This window comes from Chelonia mydas, chromosome 26 (assembly GCF_015237465.2).
Source record: "Chelonia mydas isolate rCheMyd1 chromosome 26, rCheMyd1.pri.v2, whole genome shotgun sequence".
In the NCBI taxonomy this organism is placed as follows: Eukaryota; Metazoa; Chordata; order Testudines; family Cheloniidae; genus Chelonia; species Chelonia mydas.
In genome coordinates this window covers 12,152,224-12,167,422 of record NC_057859.1, presented here as the reverse complement: position 1 = coordinate 12,167,422, position 15,199 = coordinate 12,152,224, and the positions used below count along the sequence as shown (strand labels likewise).

Genomic DNA, 15,199 nt, shown 5'->3' with positions numbered 1-15,199 from the left:
TTGGCCCCTGCAGGAGGCTTCCCTTTGAGCTCTGACCAGTAGGTGCATTCAGAGAAACAGAACAGCTTCTTCAAAACAAACTATTTATTTATCCATAGGAACAGAGCATTCAAAGAAAAGGGGTAAAACAATATGAAGGCCTACACGCGTATGTCTTACCTAAAACTTAGCATTTCTCTCAAAGTTGAGACAGACCCAACTTATTCCAAGTACCCCCAGCTCCAGGAACTGGGTTTGTCTGGTTCCCTATACATACTGTTGGCTGCCACACAGTGTCAAGACAGCCAATAGGACTGAGCAGGCAATGATAACCCTGCACTTTAAACAGCATATTTCATCTGGAGACCTGAAAGAGCTTTGCAGAGATAGGTCAGCATTATCATCCCTGTTGTGGAAAGGAGGACACCGAGAAGTTAATCCACTTCTCCAAGGTCACAGTGATAGAGGAAATCACTGATCTCTACAGTCTTCGCTCTCAGACGTGCAATACAGTACAACACTTAATTACATGCTTGACTTTAAGCATGTACTTAAGTCCCACTGACTTCACTGCTTTCCCTGAATCAGGACCCAGGTCCCTTGATCTACTCTTGAGAGTTGCAGATCTTCCTTACCCTGGAGTAATGTCACCAAATATTAGTGACTGTTAAGCCGTCATAAGAACAGTCATACTGTGTGAGACCACTGGTCCATCTAGCCCAGTATCCTGTCTATGACAGTGGCCAGTGCTGAGAAAGAATGAACAGAATAGGGCAATTTTGAGTGATCTATCCCATCATCCAGTCTTAGGTTTTGGCGATTGGAGGTTTAGGAACACCTGGAGCCTGGAGTTGCATCCCTGACCTTGTTGGCTATTAGCCATTGATGCACCTATCCTCTGTGAACTGATCTAATTATTTTTTGAACCCCGTTATACTTTTGTCCTTCACAACATCCCCTGGCAATGAGTTCCACAGGTTAACTTGTGCTGTCTGAAGAAGTACTTCTGTATGTTTGTTTTAAACCTGCTGCCTATTTTATTGGATGATCCCTAGTTCTTGTGTCACGTGAAGGGGTAAATAAAACTTACCTGTTCACTTTCTCCATACCACTCATAGACAGCCGTGTAAGGCCTTCTTCCATAGAAGCCTGGTCCAAGTCCCATTGACTTCATTTGCCATTAGCTCACACCCTAGAACAGAGTAAAACATACCTGCTAAATGGCCCACTTGCTAAAATGGTTGACTCCCTTCTCTTGTGGTAACCAAGGATTCTGAATGTTACAACAGAAGCAAAGGGAAAAGGACAGTGTTCTTGTAACCCACACACCTCCTGGGTGTGGTGTTCTGTCCTATCTAGTGGCAGAGAGAGAGAGTATGTGTAGGTGTGTGTGTGTGCGCACGCATGTGCGCTCTACAGCCTTAGCTAACAGCCAGTTCGCTTTTAGCTTATGCGGAAGAGGCACAAAGCTCCAGAGGCCCCAGGTTCAATCCCGACGACCGGGGTCTGTTGATGTTACATTCTGCTCTGAGGGCTGGAGACCAAGTGTCAGGAAGATGCAGTCAACATGGCTAATTAAGATCCAAAGCCAAATTTATTATGAGAATAGTTTCAATTACATTGTCCTGTAGTTGGCCTTGGTGTGTGGAAAACGTGAGCCATGCGCTCATTACCCAGCATTTGAACTGCAAGCGCGTGGATGTTAAAGCTTCCTGAGGGATATAGATCATTTTTAATTCTGTTGGGGAAGCTGTTGCCTGTTAGCGCCCTCCAAGTGGATCTCATTTTCTTTCCCTATTCTCTGCCCTTCTCTAGTTTTTAAAGTGTATTTTATACAAATCAAGTATATTTATATGGCTACTAGCACAGTGACAGATTTTAATATGGTTATCAATGCGATGCCCCATAGCAACGCCTCTAGATTAAGCCTTTGTTTTGTTTTAATGAGCTAGTAGTAACAGCTCTGCAATGTTCTCTATATTGCTGACTTTAAAAAAAAAAATTCAAAATGAAATGCTCTGGATGCTGATGAATTTCCTTTCCTTGTCCATGATTTCCTCTGCCACGAAATGGGAGTGGCAGGCACTCAAGTACATGAATTCAAAAGCAGTCCCAGACTTAGCTAAGTCCCCCTACTGGATGATCACCACTATGTTGTAATTGGATCCCCTGTGTCCATAAGCCAGCTGGATCTGGGCAACATAAGGCCATTAACTCTAATTGTGGGCCTCTAGCATTCACTCCCGGGTGCGGCCCCTCTGGCTGGCCCCCTTCCTTGAACTGTGGAGTCCCACGTCCCAACTGCTCTAGAAGCTGAACTCAGTGTCTGGTCTCCTGAGCCTCCCAGTCATTATGCCTGCTCCGCTCGAGTCCACCTCCATGGGTACGCTGGATGATTGTTTGGCTCTTAAAGAACACATTGAAGATAATAAGTAAAGCTTTGCACAAGATTTTCTAAAACCACAGTAACTTTTACTCTGAAAGTGCACACGAGTTATGAAACTTTAGGAAAACAGAAGCCTATATGTTCTCACCCACCCCTCACCGCTTCTTGTGAGGTCTTAGGCCCAGTCCATGTGTCAGGCAGATAGACGTCTCTGCAGTCCTTCTCTCTGGCGGTGTTCAGCTAGTGAGAGGAAGGCAAGAGCAGGTCTTGCCCTTAAATAAGGTTAGGTCCCTGACCCAGTGACCAGCTTCAGAGCACCAGTCAGATGGTTAAATTCCTAGCTACACACTCAAAATGCAAAACACATTTTTAAAAAATGGCAGTTCCAATATCAAGGGAAGGTCATATTTTGATACCAACTCATACAGACTACCAGTGTCACTGGCACATTTTTTCACCGTAGCTTCTCCAAGTACCTCCATGAACTGTGGTTTTGTAGCAGTAGTCAGTAGACTCCAAGAGGAAATTCCCCAGGATTATTTCAGGGGTTATACACTGGAAAGGAAGGTGGATGAATTATTTTTCTTCTCTCACTAGGGGTAGAAAACCACCTCTAGGAGAAGTGTTGGGCTACGCCTTGCATGGCTCAGAGGCTCTGATCCATTACCAGTTGTTTCTCCTCTAGGTTGCTGGTTTAAATCTGGCCCAGTTGAAAGGTTACTGAAAATCATAAGCCATGTGACGGTCGGTCGACGGCATTTTCTAGTGGATAAGTTCCAGATCACAAGAGCTAGAAGTGCTTTTGACACTAATTTGCTCCCATTGGTACCCTTAGCAGGGAGGCCAAAGACCAGGAGTCGAATTCTGAAGTAACTCATTGCCTTCAGTGAGGATTGCAGATGCTCACTGTTAAATTCCCACATACATATGTGGGAGCTCCCTTATTCTGGATTAAGGGAAACAAGCACAAAAATAGAAACACCACAGTGCAAGCACGTGCATCTCCTTCATAATAAGCACTGGCAACTCTGAAAGCAAAATGACTGCTGTCTCTGAACACAGGAAGTTGTGAGATCTTTGAAGAGAGGCATCACCCATTCACAGCTACATTTGCTGTGCACAGCACCTCTCTGGACCCAGTCCTGACTGAGAATGAATACTAAATTCTCTTTCAGAGGTGATCCCACAGAGATCAGGGTTGAGATGGCTGTGCAAACTTCTGCCATCCTCCACTGTCTGTGTTGGATCGGCCCTATGGCTAAACAGAGAAGTTCAGTCTTATGAGAGTCAACAATAAACTAACTAACTAACGTCAATTGGAACTTTTTCATACCAAAACAATTAAGCTGTGTTTGCGTTAGTGGGAAATGTCTCACCATTACACCACCATAGGTGCAGTTCTGCCCATGACAGTGTAAACACCCCGGTGTTCTTACCATTGTGTCATCTAATCCTGTTTAGAGGAAGTCTAGACAATGCTGTGATAACACGGATAGCTGGCTCACCCTAAGCTCCCGTTGTTGCTACCACCAGTGGGAGATTTTCTCAAAAATACTAGTGTGTAGAGAAGGCCTGAAGTCCAGAACTAAGACCTGGACATATTGGTGATGATGAGTCATTGCAATGAAATCAACTACAGAAAACCGATAACTGACTGTTTTTGGCAGTATTTAAAAACAAAAACAAACAAAAAAGCACAGTCATTGACCCTGCTATTCCCTACTCCTTATTTCTGTTATTCCGAACTTACAAAACTCCAGTGCTCCTCTGAGATTTGACAGGCCAGAACAAAAAGACAGTGGGATCAATAGGAACAATCATTGTATCTTAAATTCCACAACTTTGTGCACAGAACAGTTTTCACAAGACACCCTTCACACACAAAAATTCAAACCTCATACACTGCGCGACGCATGAAATATAGATTAGAAGTGTCTAAATAACTTTATTTGTATTTTGTAACAGCATTTTTTTTAATGGATTTGAGGTAAGAGGTCAGGAGGTGAGACCTATAATGGGAATAACCAAACCAGCACACAACACTGAGAGGTGGGAACACAAAGATGGTAGCAAACTTTATTACTACTTAAAATACGTTATATTGCATTCTGCCGAGTCTCACAAAGGAAGCAGTGGAAGTCCTATCACTTGGAACATGCAAAACTAGAATGGATGAAATGTAATTTATTGAACAATGCCCTCCAGCAGATGAACTACAGAAGATAAAAGCTTTACTACTACTTCCACAACTTAGATCTAATCCATTAGCTCAAGGGTAGACGCTAATGTTTTTAGACCTGAAGGACAAACTCTCTGTCCTTGAGGCTGCAGATATGTGGGTTAATGGCAGACAGGCTCTCCATATTTATGCTGTGTATGAGGAGTTCATTACAGACGCTCTAGAAAATATACTCTGTGGGGAATTCTGCACTAGCAGAGGGATTGACACATTGACTCTAATAGAACTTTTCCATCTCTTATTTTGTATGAAATTTGCTATGCAAAACACGAGGGCCAGCGTAATTCCATCGGGATAGGTGTTTGAGAGGAGAAGTCAGATATGGACCACATTTTTTTTAGTTTATACCTTATAGAAAACCCAGCAGCTTCAGAGGGATTGTAAGGCAGAGGGCAGTTCTGGATATATTGGAGTCTGTTTTAAACATACTTGCAGAAGTTTGAAAGAGCCAGCCTGTCAGGAACAGTTGTCGATGTCACATTACTGACAAGAGCAATAACAACGCATCAGCAACAAGCGAGGCATTACACCCAGGAACTGAACAGTTGCCCATAGGAAAGCGAGTCCCCACATGTCAACACGGCCTGCTGCTTACTGTGCATCTTCGCAACACCGCCACATGCTCCTTTCTACTTCACTTCATTTTGATCCTTTTAAGTAAATAACGCCAAAAAGATTCGCAGCTGTATGATCTGACTGAGTAATTCTGAGATGCTGCTGCTGACACCTCATGGGGGTGTTCAAATGAAGCAGAGCTGGATGGCTGGGACTGCATTCGGGGGACCATTAATAATGCACTCCTGAGATGCTTTTGAAGGCACGAGGCCACAGCAGTTCGGTTTGTGCAGCTGTGTTCCTAACCAATATCACTGACTTTTTTAAAAAGATCGTTTAGAACATAAAATTGGAAGTATGTGCAATAATGACAGGCTTCTGCCAGGGAAAGAAGAGCCTTGACACATGTGTTATTAACTGAGCTGTGAAAAGGCATTGGCGTCTGTGGAATTACGGTCTATGACCAGATTCTCTTATCTGCTCCCCCAAGCAGAAGACAGCCAAAAAAACAGCTGGATTCTAGGTGAGGAAGGAAAGGATAGTACTAAAACCCAGAATACTACCTCTGTTTGGCACCCTGCAAAGGCAGCTTCGCTGGAGCTCTATTAAGTAAGGCCCCGGCAGGTATTCAGGGTGGACCCAAAGAGCAGTTACTCTCTGAAACATGATCCCCTTCTGACCACATGACTAATCAATAATTAATTCTTCATCATTGAACCTGGCAGGGTTCCCTCCACAGCTATTACTGTGAAGGGGAAGAGAGGCAGGGCCAGCAGTGTGAAGAGACAAGGTCCTTGCAGGTCCCCCGAGATTCTCCATGGAGCTCAGGGCACCTGCTGGTTTTGGGAACACCAAAGCTATGGAGTCTCCCACACTATGCACATGAAAAAGCGACGTGGGGAAGAAAGTGGCCCTTAAGACACAGTAAGTGGTATCAGGCTATCAGCCTAAGTATCAGCCGTGAATAAGACACAAATGTTTGGTTTCAGAGTAACATCCGTGTTCATCTGTATTCGCAAAAAGAAAAAGGAGTACTTGTGGCACCTTAGAGACTAACCAATTTATTTGAGCATAAGCTTTCGTGAGCTACAGCTCACTTCATCGGATGCATACACAAATGTTTGTGTCTCCCTCCCTGCCAAGTTTATCTTCCTTACTTTCACTAGGCTTTTAAATACCACTTAGGCCATGTCTACACTAGCAAGATTACATTGGCACAGCACAACTGTAAAAGCAGTTGTGTAGCCGCTCTATGCCGACGGGAGAGAACTCGTCCATCGACATAATAAAATCCCCCAAGTGAGCGATGGTAGCCATGTTGGCGGGAGAGCCTCTCCTGCCAACATAGTGCTGTGCACACGAACGCTTATGCTGGCAAAACTTATGTTGCTCAGGAGTGTGAAAATACACCCTCCCGAGTGACATAAGTTTTGCCAACACATGTGGAAGTGTAGACATGGCCTTCATTAACACTAGTTAATTTAACATGGGTTAAAAATACATCTCTTTTCCTAGTCAAAACAAGACCACAATGGATACTTGATACACACACAGGCCTGGCCAACCCATACCTTTTGCGTTGGCTTCACTGTTTTGGTTGCCATGAAATTTTCTTCAGAAATACTTATAACAGTACAACCAATCCAGTTATATCAATATAAAGCGCCTTCTACCAGTATAGCTTACTCCCCTTTCTGTATGGGAATAAGAGTTTGTCTACACTGCTACATACACACTGACGGAAGAGGTTCTCCTGTTGACGTAGGTACTCCACCTCCCCAAGAGGCAGTAGCTAGGTTGATGGGAGAATTCTCCTGTCCATTTAGTGCGGTCTAGACCAGCGGCTAGGTTGGTTTAATTGCGTTGCTCAGGAGTGTGGATTTTTCACACCCTTGAGTGATTGTATTATAAAGACCTCATTTCTTAGTGTAGTCCAGGCCTAAGTTATAACCACATAAACAGCTTTATTCCAGTATAACTGCATCTGCAGTATAAGGGCATGGCTACACTTGCAGATGTAGAGCGCTTTGAGTTAAACCAGCCTTCGGAGAGCGCAGTAGGGAAAGCGCTGCAGTCTGTCCACACTGACAGCTACAAGCTCATTGGCGTGGCCACATTTGCGGAATTTGCAGCGGCATTGGGAGTGGTGCATTATGGGCAGTTATCCCAGCATGCAAGTAACTGCAATGTGCTTTTCAAATGGGGGCGGGGTGGGATGGAGTGTGACAGGGAGTGTGTGTGTGTGTGTATGTGGGGGGAGAGAGAGTGAGTTTTTAGGGGGCTGAGAGCATGTCAGCATGCTGTCTTGTAAGTTCAGACAGCAGCAGACCCCGCTCTCTTCCCCCCCGCCTCTCTCTCTCTCTCTCTCTCTCACAGCATTCCACACTAATGGCTTGCTTCGTCTTGGAGCAGATAAGCAGCCGGCTGTCAGAAATGGAGCTTTCAAAGGGCATATTTGCATTCTTGCAGCGATTCAAAAACAATGACCAGAGTGGCCACTTGACTTAAGGGAATTATGGGACATTTCCAGAGGCTGATCAGAGTGCAGTAATGCAACACCTCGTCCACACTGGCACTGCGGCGCTCCAGGGGGGCGCAGCAAACATTATTCCACTCGCCAAGGTGGAATACCAGCAGTGCTGTAGCCGTGGAGTCAGAGCGCTCTACGTGCCTTGCCAGTGTGGACAGGTAGTGAGCTAGTGCGCCCGGGGCTCCTTTATTGAGCTGTAACTTGCAAGTGTAGTCAAGCCCTAAGTGTTTGTACTGAATTATACTGGTATAGTTAAAGCAGTACAACGTTTGCATTTAGATGAGCCCACAGACTTATGCTGAAATAACTAAAAGTGTGAGTTAATACTGATTTAGTTACTCCAGTTCCAGCTTATGTGTAGACAAGACCTCAGGGACAATCCTTGCCCCAACGATGCTAAACAGATCAGACACACAAAGGGTGAGGAAATATTAACTATCTCCATTATATTAGTTGAGGCAGAATTTTTTTTTTTTTAGCCTGTATATTCAATACTCAGTTAAACTGAGAGGATCAACTTGAAAAGCCCAAGTGTCAGATAAAGTATATTGGGATATCACGATTTCTTTCATGTAAGGAAAAGTCTTATGGATAAATAAGCCTTGATGTGAGAGATCCGGGAAGAGAAAGTAATTGGAAAAATTAGTCTTTATTTTAAATATTGATCTTTCAAGAGGGAATATAATTTGATTGTCTAACAGAAAGCGTTTGTTTTTTTTTAAGTAAGCATCAGATGCAGATCTCAGACACGCAAATATATAGAACATTTTTCATGTTATTTCCCGCTCCTTACTAGGTATGTGACTATTTTACAAAATCGAGAACAGCTTTAATTTCATGAAATTGCTAACAAGAGCTCATTACTTGGCCTTGCATAGTGGTAAAAAAAAAAAAAAACCCACAAAAACCACCTAAAGGGAAAGTGGTTTCAGGCTCAATTCATCTGACATCAGATAAGCATGTTAAGGAAATAGTCGTTGGCAGAAAGCATTCATTAAAAAGAAAGAGTTCTTTCCCTGATCTTTTACCCTGTGCAGAATATAGCAGTCAAATCCCACAGCAATAACCAGATGTCAGTTTAGCTGGTATTGGAGTAACGTCTGATCAAAAATGCAGCTCAGATAGTCTCTCTGGTCTCATTTCCTTTAATCAAAACTTAGTTACTGCTTTAAAAGTTGTTGTTGATGTGGTATTTCCACAAAGCCAATATTTCTCTTTGCAGGCTAATCCCAGGCATGAACAAGAGAGAGGCATTTTGGCCATGTTATGGAAAGGTAAAGAAAATACTGCCATTCAGAAACATATACTGCATAATATTTACTTGTTCTTAAAGGGAGACTTATCAACCCAAGTCATCTTCAGGCATCCCTGACTCATGTTACTAACAGTTTAGATGAGGAAAATGGGGAATTCTAGAGGGTTGATTTAATTGTCCTCCATGAACTTATCTAATTTTTTTGAACCCAGTTATACTTCTGGCCTTTGTAACATCCCCTGACAATGAGTTCCACAGGATCACCATGTATGTACATCACTATTTACATGATAATGGATTACTGTCTTCATTTCACTTAGCTTGGTCAGTGAAACTAGAATGATCACTTTCGTTTTAGGGACTCATCCTTCCCCCACTGAAAACAATGATAAGTGTCCTATTGACTTTATAGGAAGCTGGATCTGGCTCTTAGGGTACGTCTACAGAGCAAAAAAAAAAAAAAGGGAAGACCTGCGGTGCTAGATCCCAGAGCCCAGGTCAACCTACTCAGACTCTGGCTGCAGGGCTAAAAATAGCCATGTAGACATTCGGGCTCTGGCTACCTGGAGTCTGAAAACTGGCAAAGGAGAGGGTCTCAGAGCCCTACACTGCTATTTTGAGCCCTGCCACTCAAGCCCAAGTCAATTCTCCCAGGCTCTGAGAGTTCCTGCAGGGTTTTTGTGGTGGGTTGTTTTTTTTTTTTTGGTGTGTAGATGTACCCTTAGGGCCTAACCCTGCAAACTCTCATTCACAGGAGTGGTTCCACTGAGCTCAATGAGAGTTTGTGAGAGAGTAAGGACTAGTCACATGAGTAAGGGTTCACAGAACTGGATTTTTAGAGCTTGATCCAAATATCATTGAAGTCAATGGAAACGTTCTGATTGATTTCAATGGGTTCTGGATTAGGCTCTCAATCCTACAAGTTGGTGAGCAGTCCGGACCTGATCCAGAAAAACACTTAAGAACATAAATGGTCCCAAATGACTTGACCTGGATATATTTGTTGAAAATCCATGACTTCCTGTAACAGGTTGGACTCACTGCTGCAGTGCCTCACACTGGTTTTTCCAGGAATTAGCTCTGTCCAGCTCTGGAGTGCCCTTTGCAGCTGGTGTTTCACCCGTTGTTTGCTCTGCTGTTTCCTCTGTCTGTGGGGGCCCGCGTCGCTCCCGGACCGCGACGTCCTCTTCAGGGCCAGGCCCTCCGGCTGTGCCCCACCTCCGTTGTCTTTCCCCGTTTCGGGGGAGCCGGCAGTCCTTCACCCGGCTTCTTGCTGCAGTGGCGAACTAGAACCCGTAGGCCAGGCCCTCAATCAGGGCAAGCTGCCGTCCTAGGTGGAGCTGCAAATTGTCCATCAGGCTAGCCTCTGGTTCAGAGCGGGGCAGTAAACAATGAGGGGGTGGAGTCACCTTCTTCCTCTGTGTCCGGGGAGGGCCAGTCCACCGCACTGCACTCCCATTCTTGTTAAGATGATCACTCAGAGTCCTAATTATCTTTAACCAAGCCGCTTAGGCCATGTCTACACTAGCGAGCTTACAGTGGCACAGCTGTATCGATGCACCTGTGCCATGTAAGGTCACTCATGTAGCTGTCGTATGCCAACGGGAGAGAGCTCTCCCCTCAACATAATAAAACCACCTCCACGAGTGGCGGTAGCTAGGGCTCTTTAATCTAGCAGAAAAATGCATAACAAGAACCGATGGCTGGAAGCTGAAGCCAGACAAACCCAAACTGGAAAAAAAGCACAAATGTTCAACAGTGAGGGTGGTTTAACCATTGGAACAAACAGGTGAAGTGGTGGATTCTCCATCTCTTGATGTTTATAAAATGACTTTTAAAACATTGTAAGGAGTGGCATAGGTCAAACATGAGTTCTCTGAGCTTGCTGATGGCAACCCCCCGTTTATGTTAGTGTAGGGGTTGTCAGCCTTTTTCCTTCTGAGTCCCCACTCCCGCAACAGGCTATAAAGATTCCCTGGCCCACTTGTGCCACAACTTTTTTTCAGTAGATTAATAGCCAGGGGGTAGGAAGCAGAGCACTTGTCCAGGGCCTCACGTCACAGGGGGCTCTGCAAGGCTAAGTTGCTCAGGCTTTGGCTTCAGCCTGGGGAGGAGAGACTTGGGATTTGGCTTCAGCCCAGAGCAGCGGGGCTCAGGATTTGGCTTTCTGCCCTGGGTCTCAGTGAGTCTAACGCTGGCTCTGCTCTCTGATTTATTTTGGCGGACCCCCTGAAACCTGCTCACGGCCCCCTCAGGGGGCCCTGGACCCCTGGTTGAGAACTGCTGTCCTAGGGCACTGGATGCATTGTTCCATTTAGGGGATTGAATTAGGTATGGCATCACACCAGGTAGAGCTCTGGCCCTGCTCTCGATTTCAGCTGCTACAGTTTCCCTTACTATCTCAGGAGATGCACATGAGCCTAAAAGATAAGCTGCTCAGTGATTACATTAACATCCCGCTCTCGATAAGTAAATTGTTCTTTCACGAGCTAAGCTGGGTCTGCCTGGCCTTTAATCAGCCCAGGGAAGGAAATGTTGCCAATATCATTAATATAGAAGCTACCTGATCCTACGGTCCTTGTGCAACACCAAATTCCTATTGACTTCAACGGGAGGTTGGACTCACATAAGAGCTACAGGACTGGGCTACAAACCTCTCTCACCTTTTTCTTGCCATTGGCTCAGATTAGTTTCCTTTTATTTAATAAAAGAAATAGGGCTCTTCTGATGTAACCAAGTTATTGTTTAAGGCAACAAATAGGACATGATCCTTCAATCCTTTCCTGCTCAAGTATCCTCATTCAGTTCAATGAAAGTCTCAAGAATACAGGTAATGACCTCCAGCGTGGCCAATCACCAAAGACAGAACCCAAGACCTTCAGCTCCACAGCACAGGTCTCTACCACTTGAGATAAAGGAATAGCCCCATTAGTCAGTAGCAGTATGCTCTTATTGTCTCTCCCACTGGTGGACTAGGCACTAGAGGGACTCACGATGCCTTTACCCTGTGTGTAACACAACGAAGGCAGGACCAGGCTCAATACAGGTAACTATTATGTAAGGAAAGTATAGTATCTCTTCCTCTTTGACCCAACTGAAGCTTTTCAGCTCCTCCATCTATTGCATCTTGGCATTAACCAAGATTGTATGTTCTGCATCTTTATTATATTTGTACAGCACCTAGCACAATGGGGCCATGATCTTATTTAAGGGCTGTAGGAGCTCTTCTATAATGCAATAAATAAAATCAAGGACATACATAGTTCTCCTGCTCGTTTGACTGGAAGGTTATATCAGTTGGCTATTTGGGGATATAAAGAATAAATCTTAACTAGTGGCACCTAACATAAGAACATAACATAAGGATGGCCCTACTGGGTCAGACCAAAGGTCCATCTAGCCCAGTATCCTGTCTTCCAACAGTGGCCAGTGCCAGGTGCCCCAGAGGGAATGAACAGAACAGGTAGCCATCAAGTGATCCATCCCCTGTCGTTCATTCCCAGCTTCTGGCAAACAGAGGTTAGGAACACCATCCCTGCCCATCCTGGCTAATAGCCATTGATGGACCTACCCTCCATGATATACATACATGATTTGATGATTCAGTAGCACGTGAACCTATAAATAAAAGGCCTGATTCTAATCTCATATGCTGGTTTTACACCAGTGACTTCAACAGAGTTATTTTTGATTTATACTGGAGTTAGTGAGAGCCCAAAATATTAAATGCAATAAACCCCCCCACCATCCCTTCCAGTTTATGTGATAATGTTGTCATTACAGTCCTCAGACAGTGAAATTAGGTTAGGTGTCTTAGGGTAACTGAGATAACTGGATTTGGTAAAACAAATTGGGCTCTCTTAAGACACTATCACAGAGTTTTAATTAGAGGTAATAGGCAAGTTATTCCATTGTTACTGAAGGTTTAACGTATTTCATTAGCTTGCAAAGTTTGGATGAATTAATATAAAGCTATATTATCAAAATCCAAGTCTAATTCTAATTCTGTGGATTCAGTTAGCACAGTTGATAGTATTAAATGTGAAGATGAGCGAGTACATTGCGAACTGTATAAACCCTGAGTTTTTCCTCTATTGTAATCTAAACAATCAAGTATTTAAAGGGGGTGATTCTATACAAGAGTCCTATTGTTCTGAGAGAGTGATTACATTAATAATGGTAAACGTTTCCCTTAGTTACCTAGACAATAGCAGTGGTGGGAACATGCTTTTTCCTTTCTGGCCTATTGGGGGAAGGGAGGGGAGGGGAAGAGATGAGCAGAAAGGGGTCTCCTAGCTCTAGTCAGCAACAGGTGAGTTTGATGCTCTAATTAGTGAGAGGGCTGGTCTAGAAACTTTTAATAGCATTGCCTGTCATCACAAACTTTTCATGAGTGGAAGATTGCGGGTGTGTGTGTGTGTGTATTATTTTGAACATGTGACCTATTAAAATCCAATGACGTGCTGGAGCAATGAGGCCACAGATTTGACCATTGATCAGATAAAAAAAATCTGCATTTCCGCACAACAAAAAAGGGGGGGAATAAAGATGGCTGACATTTGGATAGCATCTGTCATCTGACCATCTTAAAGCACTTTTAAGACATTACATCTCCCCATAATCTGTTAATTATTATTATTCCCTATTCACAGATGGGGAATCTTGACTGAAAGATTACCTGATTTACCAGAGATCTCTCACAGCAAGTCAGTGGCAGACTGATACACAGAACCCACAAATCCTGATTTTGTCCTGGCTCCAACCACTAGACCACATAACTCTTTCACGGCTTGTGACAGAACCCTGTGGTCATGGTCATAGTCATGGTCCTCAGTCCCTTGCTCTATCCATTGAGTGAAATTTCACAAAGGTAACGCTCAGTTCATTGACTTCACCTTGAACATTTTCTTCAGTTCTGCCCGCATGGGTTTGCAGATTTGCTTTGAATTCCAGCTTCAAAAGTATTCCAAGTCTGATGATAAAAACAATTACAGATGCAAAGTTTCTCTTGGTCTCTTGGAGAAGACCAGTGAAACAACCAAACTTTCTATGATTTCAATGCAAAACATAACAGCCTAAGTTAAGAACCTAAGAACATAAGAACGGCCATACTGGGTCAGACCAAAGGTCCATCTAGCCCAGTATCCTGTCTTCCGACAGTGGCCAATGCCAGGTGCTTCAGAGGGAATGAACAGAACAGGGAATCATCAAGTGATCCATCCCCTGTTGCCCATTCCCAGCTTCTGGCAAACAGAGGCGAAGGACACTATTCCTGCCCATTCTGGCTAAAAGCCATTGATGGACCTATCCTCCATGAATTTATCTAGTTCTTTTTTGAACCGTGCTATAGTCTTGGGCTTCACAACATCCTCTGGCAAGGAGTTCCACAGGTTGACTGTGCTGGAATTAGAGCAGGCATTTTCGCATCTGACATTTCTTTGATTTTTATCTCTTGGTTTAAAAAAATCTGTTTCCTTTTCTTTGCTCTTATCAGGCACCATGGCAGATCTTGCAAAACATCTTCCTTGAGAAATGTCAACTTCTGATTCATCTTCAATAGATATAAGTTCAGAAAGCAGATGACTGGAATGCATTGGCTGAGCTACATCTTCAAAGCCCACCAAGGAACTGGCCCAAGTTACCAGAAAGACCACAGGGGTCTGACCTCCCCTGACAACTTTGGAGTCTTCAGAATCTGAATCTAGATTTTTGTAGCTTGAGGCCATCTAATTTGAACCTGGCTCTAAAACATGGCTTGCAAGTTGGTTTGTACCCACACTAGACAAGCATCCCAGTTTTATACAAGTTTTAGCAGGTTTATTTACTAGGGGGGTGGACCAAATTCAGTAGGAAAGACATGGGTTCCTCCCAGAAGGGTACTTACTTTGTTGCTGTTTGCCCTGTTGTAACCACTTAGCTCCAATTTTGCATTTGGCTTGACTGGAACTCTAGCCTAAACCTGATTTGGATCTGGACGCTGCTTCTCGGCTCATCTCTGATATATGCAAGTTTGGTTCCCAATGAGATATTATGTCCATTTCTTTTTAAAAAGGGATGTTGCAGCACGTGAAACATACAAAAGGAAAAAAAAAACACCTTCTGTTACACTAATGCTGTTTTGCTTCTCAAACATCTTGCAGATCCTTCAGTTTTTACAGTGTGTGGGTGCAGAGATTACAGGCATATTTTCAACTCATTGCACAGATAAATAGTTGAGTTTTGTGACTAATTTCCCGCACACTGAGCTAAATATAT

The 15,199-nt window shown here is 43.9% G+C and overlaps 1 protein-coding gene and 1 long non-coding RNA gene across 2 annotated transcripts in view; one reads left to right on the top strand and one right to left on the bottom strand.

Annotated features, from left to right (window-relative positions):
* Window positions 1–1,173, bottom strand: part of LOC102945440 (tetraspanin-15) — a 197,522-nt gene extending 196,349 nt beyond the window's left edge. Inside the window, exon 1 of the mRNA XM_027829685.3 lies at window positions 1,070–1,173. The gene's annotated coding sequence lies outside the window, so the exon portion shown is untranslated. The remainder of the gene's footprint in view (window positions 1–1,069) is intronic.
* Window positions 230–11,213, top strand: LOC122463865. The gene is made up of 3 exons (XR_006287526.1): window positions 230–241; window positions 4,290–4,296; window positions 11,062–11,213. It is a non-coding gene; the product is annotated as an uncharacterized LOC122463865 (long non-coding RNA).
* Window positions 11,214–15,199: the final 3,986 nt, after the last annotated feature.